Genomic DNA, 16,026 nt, shown 5'->3' with positions numbered 1-16,026 from the left:
CCCGCTTCTTTTTGCTGGAAAATAATCTGCTTACATCATTAGGCTAAGCTTGCTGAAACTAATTACCAGATGTTGTGTTCCTTTTTTCTCCTTTTTTTGCATGTGTGGGTGCATTTAAAGACCTACTACTATTCTACCCTTGGTAGCGCCTCCTCCTTCTTTGGCACTTCTATACAATAAAACCATTTGCAAATAACCACAATTGAAAAAAAACACACACACACACACAAAAAAAAAACTAGGGAATTAGAGAGAAAGAAAGGAAGAGCGATAGGAGACCTATCTTGTGCTTTTCACCTCCCTCCCCCTTGTTTTTTTATATGGTGCAGTCATGTGGGGGCCTGAGAAAAAGGAAAATACCTGGAGAAAAAAAGAAAACAGAAAGGACCAGGGCAATTGGGGTCCCCCTGTCGCATTTACACTTAGTAGGAATTTTTAAGGGCCTAGTCTAGCTTATCACATTATTAGCCATTAAGAGACATAAAAAGCTCCCTGTGCTTATTACACCACAGAGGCCCGCTGAGCTTACAAACACCTCTTTTATTTCTTCTCAACTATTTGGAACACTGATGTTCCTTTCACTTGTAGTCTCCACAACCACAACATAATTCTTGAAAATGTAAGATTGTATTAGAACCTCAGAAATACTCATGAAAAACGAGAGAAAAAAAAAATCTGAACAGGTTGATTTCAGAAGTTGTTCAATGCTTAGTTAATTTGATTAATTTTATTTTATTTCATTTTTCATCGTATAATTTGCTAATGATTTATAATATAGCCTAATAAAATATATAATTGAGAAATTAATTTATGCTTGGAGGAAGCCTAATATGAAACTAAATATTTAGGGGGAAAATATTAATTTTGAAATAATTATTTTATGGCGGCAAATGTATATTGTATTGGAGTAAGCTGCTTTGAACTGTATTGTGAAAAGCGCTGCAATAATTTTGACGACTTGGCTATAATGACCATAACTAGGTAGGCTACATGATCGCGTGCTACTTAGACATATGTCAAATGTATAAAATGAATACGCGAAAATATCAATACTAATTTAAACAAGTGTTAAAATGAGTGTGATCGCAGCATAAATAAGGTCTTAATCTACAAAGAAAAACGAAATCATTTTAGTATGTAATAGTATAGCCGATGCATGTTTAATGATCGTTATTGTTGACAATAACAACAACAATAATAAATCTTATAATAATATCCTAATAATTATTATTATTATTTATTGTAATATAATACTTTTAAGCCCCCAAATTTTCCACTGTAGCCTAATCAGTAAAACACAGCTGACGTGTTACTTTTTTTTTCTTTTTTTTTACTTTGATAAATAATAGCTCACTTTCTATTGCAGAAGTATAGCCATAACATGACAAAACCTGTGACAGTGTCATTACACTATTGTAGAGCAGACAGCAAACACTGGATCCTGGCGATGTTACAGAGATGTTCTTTTCCCCAGCCTATAAAAGAATAAACAGACAACATGCTCTGTCTGTGAGAGAGAGAGAGAGAGAGAGAGAGAGAGAGAGAGAGAGAGAGAGAGAGAGAGAGAGAGAGAGAGAGAGAGAGAGAGAGAGAGAGAGAGAGTCTTATCGCAATCCAGACAGCGTTATAGTGATTCATAGCGGTCATTTAAGCGATAATACACTCATTCACAATACTAACAAACACGCGCCCACAGTTATCAGTAAAGTTAAGTCGGTTGGACGCAGGGCGCGGAGCAGGAGGGAGAGATTCAAGATGGTGGTGACTGAGAAATTGACAGGTTAATTTTGGAGCCGATAATAAGAGTAAGAGCACACGGGCTGAAAGGAAAGCGCAGGAGATTGTGCTCTACAGTTTGGGTGCAGCGCCATCTATCTGTAGCTTGGAGTGCAGCAAAAGTTGCTTTCTTTAATCAAGCACTTGAGTATTCACCAACATTTCAATTGTGTCAAGTATTTTATATCCTACTAGTTATTTTAGCAATGTTTTATAAAGTTCCACTAAATGTTTTTTTTATTTTATGTAGCTTTTTATTATTATTATTGAGACACGTTATATTAATATTGTGGGTGACTGGGTGTCATATGAATTCGGGTTATTTTTAGTTAAGCCTACATATATCCTATTGCATAGAAATTAAAATATCCTTTCACATTTCTTCCAGGTTAATAAAGATTGATTTAATATAATACTGACAAACTTCACATAGGCTACTTAAAAGAAGACGAGTTAATATAGGCTAGGCTAATTAAATCGCAAACAAAATGAACAAAAATAGTTCTAGAAAGTCGTTTGGCGTTTACGGTTTAATAGCCTACATTTTATTTAAATACACCGAGACTCATATGTGTATATGCGATTTAAGTGAGTAAAATAACACATTTTTCTGAAATCTGTTTTCCAGCCTTGATTTTTCGCCCCTCTTTTTTTTTCTTTGTATGTGCACGTGTGTTTTTTCCATAACCATTTTTACAGCCTGCATTTTTATATTATTTTATTGTTTCATTTTCAAATGTTTTAAGTAGCCTACCATTATATCTATAATATCATGATTTTTAAAAAGTTTTATCAGTAGGTACACATGGCTTACAGACATGTGGCAGTTCAATACAGAAAGGGAACACAAATTATTTTCTTTTTTTCCTCGTAATTTTATTTATGGAAAGCATAATATTTATGCAAGCATTTACAAAATCTAAATTGTTTGCAAGATATTATGAGCACAAATATAGCCTATCTACTAAACAAAGTGGTGCTATTCTTTTCGTGTGTGTGTGTGTGTGTGTGTGTGTGTGTGTGTGTGTGTGTGTGTGTGTGTGTGTGTGTGGTTATTAGCGTGCAAAAGTATTTTTGATCCGTATCAACTTTCATTGTTTGTGATGTGAAAATTATTGGAAATTATATTTTCTTTGATTAAAAAAATCACTGTCACATAATTTTGAACTATTTGGGATGCAGTTGGCAAACTAGTCAAGAAACCTGTATCAGGCTTAATTAGCAGCTACAAACTCTTCAGCTAGGTGGGAGAATGTTTCAGGAAAGGTTAGAGAGGTTTCTAAATCTGACACATATTTCTGCCGCTTGTCAGTACAATGTGCAGAGTCGACAAGCTTTCCTAATTAACTCTCCTCTCTTCATGGCTTTATATGAATCAGCATGCAACATTATCATAATGATATAGTATTATTGTCGTCCCTATACGTTTCTCTGTGAAGAAATAATTCCAGGCCTTCCTTTTTCTTCCACACACACTTGTTTACGCGTGTTGTTGTTTACGTCTTTTCCCTCTTATTATCGCAACGGACACCATACATTATGTGCGAAATATTTGTTTATTGAAATATTTACTTTGCTTTTTGATCATTTTTACATAAGTTTGCCATCCACTCCAACCTAAAAAAAAACAAAACAAAAAAACATATTAAAACACCTAACATTTTTTTTTTAAAGCAATAGATTCGTGAGGGGGAAACGCTATCGAAACTTGCAAACTTATACGAATTAGATTGTGTATCGAAACGAGCTGTGCTTGGGCGCAGTGAACAGTACTTAAAAGGCAACCTATTTTGACCCAATTAGTGTATTTCTCTGGAGCTTGCCTGTTGTACAGCTCCCAAGACCACGATCCCTTCTGGGTTCTTCTGAATTGAATTTTCTGGCTCTTAGATGCCTCTGCCCATCTCCCAATAGCGTAGCCGTTGGCTGGGAAACTCCGGTTCTAAGTTCACTATGCTGAACCCTTTGGCTCTTTTGCTCTGCTGTAAAGCTGTCAGCTTTGTGATCAAGATGACCCATGTTTCCAAAGCAGGTTATAAAACACTTACCTCTCTAATAATTTATTTCAAACCCCTTGAACCAAGCTCAAGAATATATATATTTTTTTTACAATTAGAGATCATTGATGTATTTTGATAGTGCTACGTTTTATCGCCTGCGAGTATAGTTTTAAATATCGTTTCAAAATTTTAAATGTAAAAACAGCGAGTTAATTAGGAAATCAACTGTTAAAAATTAGTGGAGCTTAATCTTTTTCTTTTCTTTTTTTTTTTTACCATATTTCAAGCGTTAGCTGGTACTAAACACGTGTGATTTTAAAAATTGCAATAATAAAAGAGCCTGATAAAAAAGTAGAAACCATAGTTCATTAGCTCCATTCATTTCAAGGTAGCCCTTAAATTGCATTCTTTGTTTTGCCTGTCTGCTCTGCATGGAACCATCAGCCTATACCCAAAGGGGAATTACAAACAGCAGAGCAATTTGGCATCATTACAAACCACCGCTACCTCGGTGTTCAGACACACTCGGCTTGTGTCTTGAAGGAATAGAGCATTCTGATGTGACAAGTGAACAGTGTCCCAGGAGTAGAAGGCTCTCTTGAGCTTTTGCCAAGTTGCACTACTTCAACTTCTTGTTACTCAAATGTTCTTCCAGCATAACTTCCCACAGAACGCTTTATTGTTTTGCCATAAACACAGAAAGAAAAGAGACAAAGACAAGTAAATATCATCCTACCTGTTCTCAGTGTGATTTTTTTTTTCTCTCTGAATTCACTTACAATATCCCTGTAAATTTGCTATTTAAATTGTATGTAGATGCTATAGATTTGCATTAATCATATAGCTGATTGTCTCGAAGTGGCCCACAGGTCGTGCAAGAGAGGTGAAATAATCGCAAATCATAGACAATAAGTGACTCTTCGTTCCAGACTAAAAAGAGGACACAAAAATGGCACCATTGAACCGACAGCACGACTGAACTCTGACCCCGTGCCATACGGTGCTGGATGCCCGCGCGTTGACATCAAGTTGCCCATGAGAAACTGATGACCCACTTCATCTCAATGTAGCTGTAACTTAAACTTCTCCCATCAGTCAAGCTCCAATCAAGTACTCTAGTAAATGTCTCACATGCCTGGCCTCTGATTACTCATCAGCCATCTTTGGTTTAGTGTGAAATGGCTTCTTGAGACTCATAAGTTATGAAGAATGACCCAATTATCTCAAGGGTGTTCTTAAACAGAATACGCCGAATGAAATTGTGACGTTTTAGGAATCGTCATATCTGAAATCTCTCTGTTAAAGAAAATGCTCGGTGTTTGGAATTTTAGCATTATATTGTTGTGTAAATGACCCATAAGAAAGTAATGGATTCATATGATATTCATCAAAATAAAAAGTGTTTTGTCAATGTCCACTGAATTGCAGGTGTGTCACGAAAGCAAAATGGCCTCCGTGTTCCCACTCATTGTCAGAAACCAAACAGACTCATCTCAGAATGAGCGATGAAGCTGTGTCGTTGTACATCAGGAGTGGTTTAATCTTCCATTCTGCTGGTGTTAATTCTCTTGTTGGTGAGGAGCAGCTTGGTGTCACCTGGGGGTCCAAACGGACGCCTTTCATAGCAGAACCCCCGCCTCTGACAGACAGACAGCACAACAACAAACCGCCATTGACTTAGTGCTGCTGCGGGAAGGGTTGCTGGGGACACATCTTTGAAAGATCATCCCGAGCACCAACAGCTTGATCTTGTGTCAATCTGAGGGTATAGGACTTTGGTCTTGCTCTCCTTTTGTCTTTGAAAGCTAAATGGTTAATTGTAATGGATAAAAAGGGGTTTAAGTTGGAGGCGTTTCTCAAGAAAAGAGGCTGGATGCGAAATAACGTACATGAAAAGCTACTGAGGATAATAAAATTAGATATGGGGGGTTTAGATTTAGAAATGAGCAAGGCAAAAATAGAGCAGGAGAGAATTTGATGCACTGACCCTTATCATCTATGGTGAAAATAGGAGATTAAAAACTGTGCCATGCTAATTTCCATGGAGATTTTTATTTTATTTCTTCTTGTCCATCCCGCCAGACCCCCACCCTCCGGAGCGGGTAGGGTGGTCTGCCCTGTCACACCGTTGGCCCCTTGCTGTGCCCAGGCATCCCGAGATTACTAGAGCGAAGCTGACGTCTCTATCATCCCGTGACACCGCCATGCCCTTCTCCCATCTTTCTTTACCACACACACACATACACACCTAGATCTGTCAGACGACGGCTTGATCACTCTCCGCAAACTCTCACCAGTTTCCCACTCTCTTTTTTTTTTTCTCAGTTTTCATCATTCTAACATTTCATAAAACTGCCCCCCTCCCCTTTTTTGTAGACCTTTTGCTACCGCTCTGCCTTTTCCCCAAGAACTTGCTGCCTGCTCTGAGCTTGTGCTTGCCACATCAAAGGAGAATCAAGGGTCACAAAGCCACCGGCATGGAATATAAATGCAGCTAGCAGCATGGAAGTATGGGAAATCAATCCTCTAAAGATAGCTTCATCTACTTCATGAACCCATCATCATCCTCCATCATGTGCACTATATAGATGATCCTGCATGAACACTTGTATTCACGAAAGCAAATGTGCGTAAGATTACAGATATTGTAGAAAGGCCATGTTTGTCCATTTTTAACTATCCTCTTGTGTATGCTCTGCTACTACAAACATTGTGTCTAGATCCACCAGGGAATCGATGCAGATTCAATAGACAGGACAATATTTGAGAAGAGTTCAGGTTTTATACTACAAACATATGTAGAAAGAGCGCTGGTTCTAGAATTTCAGTCTTTGATGTGTTATTTCTATGTGTTGGTCTAGAAGTTTTTTTACAAGTACACACACACACACACACACACACACACGCACACGCTCATGCACGCGCGCACACACGCACGCGCACACACACACACGCACACACACACACGCACACGCGCACACGCACACACACACACACACACACACACACACACACACACACACACACACACACACACACACACACACACACACACACACACACACACACACACACACACACACACACACACACACACACACACACACACACACACACACAGACACACACACACACACACACACACACACACACACAGAGGAGTAAAAACAAAGCAAAAACTAGATATTTGCTTGGCTAAAAGCTACTCCAAAGTATTTCTTCAAAAGTCAAGCTTTTTTTGAAAAGGTAATTGGCTACTTTTCAAGCTAATAAAAAGTAATACACTACATTATTGAGGTAATATCTTTAAAAAAAAAAAAACATAACTATGTGATATTATTATTTATCCCTTAATTAGGCAGATTTTCTGCCACAACCATTTTGTAATGATGTAAAAAATAAATAAATTAACAATCCAGTCTCAATTAGAGTGATTAAACATTAATATATACATTTACACTACAAAACATCGCCGAAAGAAGTTAGGAACAGCAGCATTAATTTAAATTTGCAGCTGTAGAAATTAAGTTTCAAATACCATGAACCGTCAATTCACTATAATGATTATTTCCAATGCACATGAGAGAGAGCACAGTTTAGGAAAATGTGTTTGGATATTTTTTCAATTTGCTCAGCGATAACACTAACAGTATGACATTAACAATACTTATGGTTAATTACTCCAAAATGTGGATTGTAAGGCAAATTATAAGTAGGGCTGGAAAAAAATGAATCGCGATTAATCGCATCCAAAATAAAAGTTTGTGTTTGCATAATATATATGTGTGTACTGTGTATAATTATTTTGTATATATAAATACACACATATGCATGTATATATTTAAGATTTTTATTTATTTATATATAAATTATTTATATTTATATATAATATAAATTATGTATAAATGTATATACAGTATATACATGCAAATATTTCTTAAATAAATAAATACATGCATATGTGTGTATTTATATATACAAAATAATTATACACAGTACACACATATATATTATGCACACACAAACTTTTATTTTGGATGCGATTAATCGCAATTAATTTTTCCCCAGCCCTAATTATAAGGCAAATCTGGTGATTTTTATGAAGGTCTATATGGTTTAGCACTGGCTGTGATAAGACAACTTGTAAAGTTTATCTCTGGCTGCGTAAATAGTGGATCAGGCAGTAAGTTTAACTCTTGTTTGTTCACTTTAGCTTGGACAACTCATGAAGTACCCTGACAAAATAACACAATGTAAATTCATACAAAATATAACAGTATGAGTAAAATATCGGCAAACGGTGGCCAGAATCAGCTCTCTATTCATGCCGCACAAGCTTGAGCCTCTCATCACAGGAGGGAACCCGTGGCTTTGTGCTGTTTCTGGAATCCTGGGAAAAAATGTCAGACAGTTTATTGAGCAAAACACTGTGGTGGAAATATGTAAACAACCTTTGTCGGAGGCCCTCCGCAGAAGACTACTGCCAGCAGAGTATTCAAGCTTCCCGCTGTATGTCAATATCATGCTCCACTTTGATTTAAACATCTGTGAAATACGCCTGCATCTTTAACCATGGAGATTGTCTCCTTAGAAATGTTTGATAACACTTCTCGGTTCCTGTTTTCTTTACAGGAAAACAGTTACGCAACCTAGCATGTAATAGCGATTGTGTCCAAAAGATAAATCTCGCAACCCTTCTGATTTGTGAGGTCTGCTAGCAAGCAGAGCAGCGAATCGTAAATAAAACGAAGAAAAGTGAAGCTTTCGCTCGTTGCCAACCGGCCTTGTTTGAATGTGATGGCTCCACACGGAGGCTATTGGTTGCGGTTGCTTAGCGTTAGCATCAGATAAACACGCTGCCGGAAGATGTCAATGTCTCCATTAATGTTGGGCCTGCCACACAGGCTGTGCTTGAGTGACACTGGGGTTTGTGAAGTGTGACGGGGGGTTGTAAATGTTAACTCTTGCTGGCTGCCTCTCGCGGCCTGGCAGCAGCCTCGCCTGATGACTCTTGGGAATGAGGAACCCCCAAAGACACAAACGTTAAGTGAACACACACAGATGTTGTCCTCTTGCTGTCTACTCGCACTCAAATGACTCAATACAAGCATCATGTCACATTTATAGTGTGAAAACTTACAGTTCATTAAGATGTTGACAGATGCATTAAGTTAGGCTGGGATTAAGATATAAGATTGGAATTGTCACAGTTGTAAAAGAAACATTAGCTTAGCAGGAGTGTCTTTCTCCAGGGAGGAAAGGGAGGTAGTGCCTCCACCCAAGAATATGGATGATAATATTAAGAACATTGACAGTACAGAAATAAATCAAAACAAATGACTAATATTATTTAGTTATTATTAATAACCCAATTATTATCCAACAACAATAACTGCTGTTAAAGAGTTTTAAGCATCTCATTGAGGTCTTAAAGTGAGACATCACCACATTTGGTCACAGTGAAAAATGTAAAATGTGTAAAATGTAATAAAAAAAAAGCATTTCAATATACACATATACAACAACAACAAAAAAAGAAGAAAAAAGTTGCTCATCAATATACCCAAGTTAAAATGATGTCTCATATAACCTGGTAACTGTGTGAACATTAAATGTAAATGTAACATGAATGTTTACTGAAAAAAAGAAAAGAAAAGAAAAAAAAAAGCCAGAGAGGGGACTTTGTCATCTCATTTCTGAAGTCCACCACACTCCGTTGTTACCCAGATGCATTAAATGATGTAGATATCAAATAGTCTGTACATCTGGACAAGGTAAAGTGAAGCACATCAGCAAAAGTTGTAGTTTTTTGTGGCCATGTGGACATTTTTTAAACCATGTTTTCTAACATAAGTGATAAGATAGGGCTTATTCGGCTTTGGTGAGTTATCACTCTGTACCACCTCAGTCTGAGAGATTATCCTCTTCCCATGGACCGTTAACCGCACTAGGCCTTCTCACTGAGCTCTTCAAGCCACAATATAAAAAGCTGTACATTCAGCACAAATGTAATGCACTTAAAGCATGCCACAAGTAAGCACATCCAGCGGCACAATGGGCAGGATATGGGTTTTTCCATGCTTTCACAAAGCGAACAGAGAGTTGTTCCAGTCAGAAAAGGAGCCGCTGTGTCTGGGGATACGATACTTTTGAAGAGGAGTAAAAACATTTTTAATTAATTTTTGTCTGACCCTGGCCCTGTATTTACAATTAAAAAAGATGTTTTAAAAAGTTTGAAATGCTTTTTGCTTTAATAATGTGCCACTGTAAGATTATTTCAATTATAATGCCTATATGACCACAAAGCTGACACAAGGGCTGAAAAAATATTATATGGATAAACTATGGCTATATTTATGACTATATCAATCAAAGAGTGAATTTACAATTCCAACCCATTACTAAAAACCAAGTAACGAGGAAGTAGTATGATTGTGTGATATTACATTTATACATTTACACTTAGGCCTATAACTGTTCAATAAACAAGAAGTTAATATTTAGTAAATTACATTTTAGACACAGCATTTCCCTTTTCCCTTGTCTTCCCTTGTCCCAAAACCCTTTTTCTGCTTCTGCTCTGTCAAAAAAAAATAGTTTTGAACAAAGCTATAGTATAACCACTGCAACACCAAGCAACAGTGTGTTTAGTTCCGTGTTTTTTAAACAAATCTGTGAATGAATCAACTCAACTAAAAGACTGCCACTACACTGTGAAAAATTATTGTTGGTTTAACTTAAAAAAGTAAGTTACCTGGTTGAGTTAATTGAAATAATAAATTAAAAAAATGTTAATACAATGAAGGAGATTAGTTTAATAAATAGAAACTCAAAATATTATGTTATCTGAACCACATTAAGTATCTAAGTTGATTTGACAAAAGATAAAAAGTTGTGATAACAAATCATGAAATTGTTTTTTTACAGTGTAGAGTTGTTGCTGAATGAATCAGTGTTTTTAACAAATCCGGTTGGTTGAATGAATGAATGACTCACTCATAAAGAGTGCCGCCACCTACTGGCGTAGTAACAATCAGATTCAATCAATCAAATAAATAACAGTGATGATAACTTCAATAAAGCCTCTGTATTGAGTGAAACTGAACGATGTACTGGGTTTTAATGTCAGTCTGCCTGTACTCTGTCCACCTGACTCAGAGGCTCCACATTAACCCCATTAACCTTCTGTCTTTTCAATGCTCATTCCTCTCTAGGTGGAACCTGAACACTGCAGGCCCAACAATAATTAGCTAAATTAATATTTTTTTTGCAGTAGGCTTCATGTTGGTTGTGTGATAACTTTTCCAACACACAAAAGGCTGATTAAAATGACTGCGGTTTTGTTTTGGGGAATGTGCACATTCATTCATAGGAGCTTGTGCCACATACGATCCTAACCTGAATGAGCAACTGGGGAGCAGAAGGAAATATAGGCATGCTTCCATCAGTCTCCGACTAGCCGGGACTCAATAAGACTAGCCCACTAAGAGCCCCTCTGTTGCCTGATGGCAGGGCCAGGCAGAGCAGTGTACCTAATGCCCCGGTTTCATTGATCTTTCCCGTAACTGCAGCCCTCCACACAAACCCACACTATCTAGACTGGGGAGTGCTCCTGGGCACCCCCCACTTCAAAGGTGCATATTTACTCTTGGAAATTTAGAGAAAGTGCAGCTGTGGATGCATCCAACAACCACAATCAATAATGGGGCTGGTCCTCCTGACCCACCCTGCTGGCTAATAAAGTGCTTCTCAAGCTTGGTGTTTTTTTCCTGCCAGTCTTTTAAAGTTGGCTCCAAGCAGCACTTAGAGGTTCCTTTCCTTTACCTCTTCTCGTAAACAGAGTTGCGTGCATGGTTTATTTGTAATATTACTTTTACCTGTACTGTATTTGACAGCTCACCAGTCATGGTCAAGATGCTTTTGTGTTGTTTAGGTTTAATCCCATAAAGTCAGCATGAAACTGAAGTTAAGATAGTCTTCTCTTCCCTATTGTTAAGTACATCTGAGTGTGTCAGGGTTACGTCTTGTTTAATGTGTTTCTGTTCATGTGTCTCAGTTTCTTGTCTATCCTTTCAGTTTAGAGTTGTTCGTCTGAAATAGAATGCATGGGATTGTGGGATATCAAAGGGAGAGAATGATACATCTATGCTGCCTTCAAAAATCAGATGAAGGTATCTCAGGAGACAAGAAGTGAAGCTTACCTTGGATGGAGATGTTGGTGCAGGTTGGAAGTTCCTTTGTTCCTAGGTTTAGTTCCTTTAATAACTGATTATTGTCACCTGTGTCTCGTTTAGTTCCCTTATTTGCTCTTGTGTATTTTATACACACCTGGTTCTGTTCAGTTCTTTGTTGGTTCACGTATTTATTTCAAGTGTGGTTAGTGGTAATTCTCCTTGTATTTTCTTGTGGATATTCTCCTTATTGATTAAAATGTTCTTTGTTATTTAGTTTGCATCATGTATCTGATCACTACCGCCATATATTTGACGATAAAACAGCTTCTCAACAAGAAAAACCTATAGAGCGGGACTTTATTTTGTCCATCGGAACTTGATTGGATCGTTGGGTCATTGTGGTTTGCTATTGCTGCAATCTTAACTCATCATCAGCGAAGAGAAGAGATGTTGCTGCAAGAGGGAAGAAGTTATTTGGATTCAAGATTACAAGACCTCATGAATTTGATAATGATGTGCATGGATAAATAATTTATAATAAATACTGCAATATTCCATTAAAAAATTTTCAGTTTTGATTTCATCATGACTTTAAAGGTAGGGTAGGCAATTTTCAGAGTGGCTAGCAATAGCAAGCTAGCTTTAAAAGCATAAGATCCCACCCTCCCTTATGAGCGCTCTCTTTCAAATCATATGAACGCACACAGCAGAGTCTGCAAAGCGCCACGAGACGAGTTACGGTGTTAAACTACCTCAGCACATAACATTACAATAAAAATGAACATAAACAACTTAAAAAGCACTGACCTGTACCACCTGACTGCTGCAAATTAATTTCGCCGTTGATAGTGTTGCCATTAAAAGGCATAAATGCAATGCCTTTCGAAATGCAATCGGACCGAATGCAATGATTGGACGAACATTTTATGGTCCTATGCCTTACACAGATGATATATATAATCAGGGCTTGACATTAACTTTTTTGCTCACCAGCTACTGCGGCTAGTGATTTTCCAAAGTCATTAGCCACTCAGCATTTTCACTGCCACAAAACTGGCATATAGATATTTTTAATATCTCATAATTTGGCAGACAGAATATTAGGCTACTGTCACTTTAAGACATGACGCACGGTCCGTGCGTATAGCTAATATACTTGTCTTTATGTGCACGCACTTTTGGTGTGCTTCCAAAATTATGCTCAATACGTGCAATCCCACACCAAAATTCAAGCCCTGTAATACCACAAATATTTATCCGGAGCAAATGAAACGAGTGAGTAAAGGGAGGCGGGTTTGTGTGTCAACTAGCTCTTGGAGAGATGAGAGAGCAAGAACGCGCAGCTGGTATTGTGTATCCTACGGAAGAGTTTCAAATATTTCAGTATCGATACCTAGTTTATTTCAGATGCCTTTTTAAAAGACTGAAACATTTATATTATATAAAATTCAACCCGCCAAAGTGGCTAGTAGGAGTGACCGTGTTACACACCACCGCTGAAATCCACCAGCATTTGCCGGGTGTTAATGTCAAGCCCTGTATGTAATATAAATACATTTAGACCACTTAACTTAGTGATTGCTATCAGGATGTGAAGAGACTTTTAGCCAGCATAACAAATGTTTCTGGAACAAATGGCCTACCCTGCTTTTAAGGTCACATATTTAAGTATGTGAACACAGACTCATCTTGCTACTCAAGCTCGATTTCACTTGTCGTTGCATTCTGAGCGCAATTCATAGCCTAATGCAAGTGCGCATTGCATTCTTAGCCTTTCTCCATAGCTAGGATTAGCGTAGCCTGAATGTCTTCTTTTGAAGTCACTTTTCCAACACAGACCAGTGCAAGTATGTTCAACTGGACCAATCCTTTGCTAACTTAGGTTTGAGTAGGTTTAGGTGTAGTGTAGGGGGATAGAATAGACAGTTTGTAAAGTATAAAAACCATTATGTATAGGGAGAGTCCCCGTAAACCACATATGCCTGTTTGTGTGTGTGTGTGTGTGTGTGTGTGTTTGCTAGATGTTTAATCCCACTATTATAGAGTGATTTTAAACTCGAAATGAAGTAAGCTTGATATCTCCTGGTGTCTAAAGTCTCTTGATTGTCTATGAAAGCTTATTACAAACGCTTCAATTTCTTTCATAATTCTGGGTGTGTGGATTACATTTTTTAGCGGATCTTTCTCTCTCATTTTGAGTATAGTCTCATGCTGAGACCCATATAATCATAATTGTCTCTGACACCACTAAAACAAATGTGTATTAAAGCAGAGGATTGGGATGGGCCTTCTGCAGCAGTGAAATTGAGACAATCAAAATCTTTTGTAATTATATGCAACAATATTCTAATTACTGATGATTACAGATACTCCATGAAGCTCGCTTTCCCTGTAGGCAACAATTAGAAAAATATATATCAGCTGTGTTTTTGTCAATCATTTCATTTATAGTTGAGCCTCTTAAAGTGGCACAGTTGGAAATGTATTTTAGAACAATGAAAATGCAAGTGTCCTCTTTGTGTAGACCATGTTTAACTTTAATACAGCTTGCTGGAGTCAAAATGCTAAAAACGGCATCCATTTGCAGAGCAATTTATTTCAGAAGAATCCTGCAGCACATGTGAAAGAGTTTCCTTCTTTTCCCTAATTAAGCTTTAAAGATGTACCCACACCCCCTATTTAGAAAGAATACAGATATAACCCCTATACTGTAAAACAACATCTGTCTGCAGATCTCCAGACAGAAATTCATAACATTGTCTTCTGTTTTTAGTTTGAGCGAGTAACTGCGCACCCCTGTGAACTCATCGTATTTAGATATAGAGTTAACAATGTGTACTAAATGGACCATCATAGAGTTCTTTCAAGTGTGTATATGGATACTGTTATTAGTGACATTAAGGGAAACAGATCATTCTTTTTTCTCACATATGACTGAATCGTTTTACTGAAAACACTTAAGAGATTTAATTTAAGAGAGCGCTGAAGCTAATAGAGGCCGATGTAAGAAAATATATTTTCCTACGTAGTTTACAGTGTCATTATGCCAGGCTCAGTCATGCGTCACTATCAGTAATTCTGACTATTGCATTATTCTTTCACTTTCTTTATCTTTCACTTTTCATATCTCTCAATTTCTCTCTCTGTCTCCCCAAGCTTGTCTTACATGTTGACAGCCGCTTGTTAATAGGTATCAGTTTGCAGTGAGTGAGACTAGAGGGATGTGTGGTAATCATTTTCATCTCAGCACTGTTGGCAGGCTCTTCTCTCTCACTATGCCGGCAGACACTTGCCATTGAGTGGCTGTCAGGCAGAAAGGGTGTGTGGGATGTGGGAGCAGGTAGCACGGGTCACGCTCCTTTCTCTCCAAAAGCCGCTCCAGCTAAAACCTTAAGTGGTGTTTTAGCTACCTGCACTGTCACAGCTGACACTCTCCACTTCTATAACGAGGAGACCACCGGAGCTGCAGCCAACTCTATTACCTCTCGGCTGCCAATATGTGTATGTCTGTGTGCATATGTGTGTAATGGCAGGACATTACTGTCACGTCCCCTCTTCAAACAAAAAACTGTTCAGTCAGATTTGCAGTTGAAAAAAGGAATTTAGCGCCAGTGGTCACCAGAATTTGTTAATTTGCTAACTTGGGTGTGAGTGCTAATAAAATTTGACATATTGGAATTTATAGACCTTAATGTATAGTAAAAGACTATATGTCATATAAGTGATGGGGTTTTTTTTTTCTAAATGTAAAAATGCAGAAAGTTTGCTGTGATGGGTAAGTTTTGGGGTAGGGTCAGTGTAAGGGTATAAAATATACAGTTTGCACAGTATAAAAATCATTATGAATGAATGAATGAATGAGACATTTATATAGCGCTTTCATATGTACTACTGTACACCCAAAGCGCTTTACAATCATATCAGGGGATCTCTCCTCAACCACCACCAGTATTATGTCTATGGAAAGTCCACATAAAACATGAAAACACAACGTGTGTTCAAAATCTCCCTGACTCTAGATATTCAATTCTTCCACATATAGACAAATATATATATACACTTATTTGTACACACAC

General features: G+C 37.6%; 1 long non-coding RNA gene across 1 annotated transcript in view; it reads left to right on the top strand.

Moving 5' to 3' along the window:
- The window catches only part of LOC309508127, a 746,145-nt gene that overhangs the window by 12,982 nt on the left and 717,137 nt on the right, over positions 1 to 16,026 (top strand). The gene's annotated exons all lie outside the window — the stretch shown is intronic.

Source organism: Leuciscus leuciscus, assembly GCF_965113295.1.
Source record: "Leuciscus leuciscus genome assembly, chromosome: 10".
NCBI classification, from domain to species: Eukaryota; Metazoa; Chordata; class Actinopteri; order Cypriniformes; family Leuciscidae; genus Leuciscus; species Leuciscus leuciscus.
This window is presented reverse-complemented; position numbering and strand designations above follow the sequence as displayed.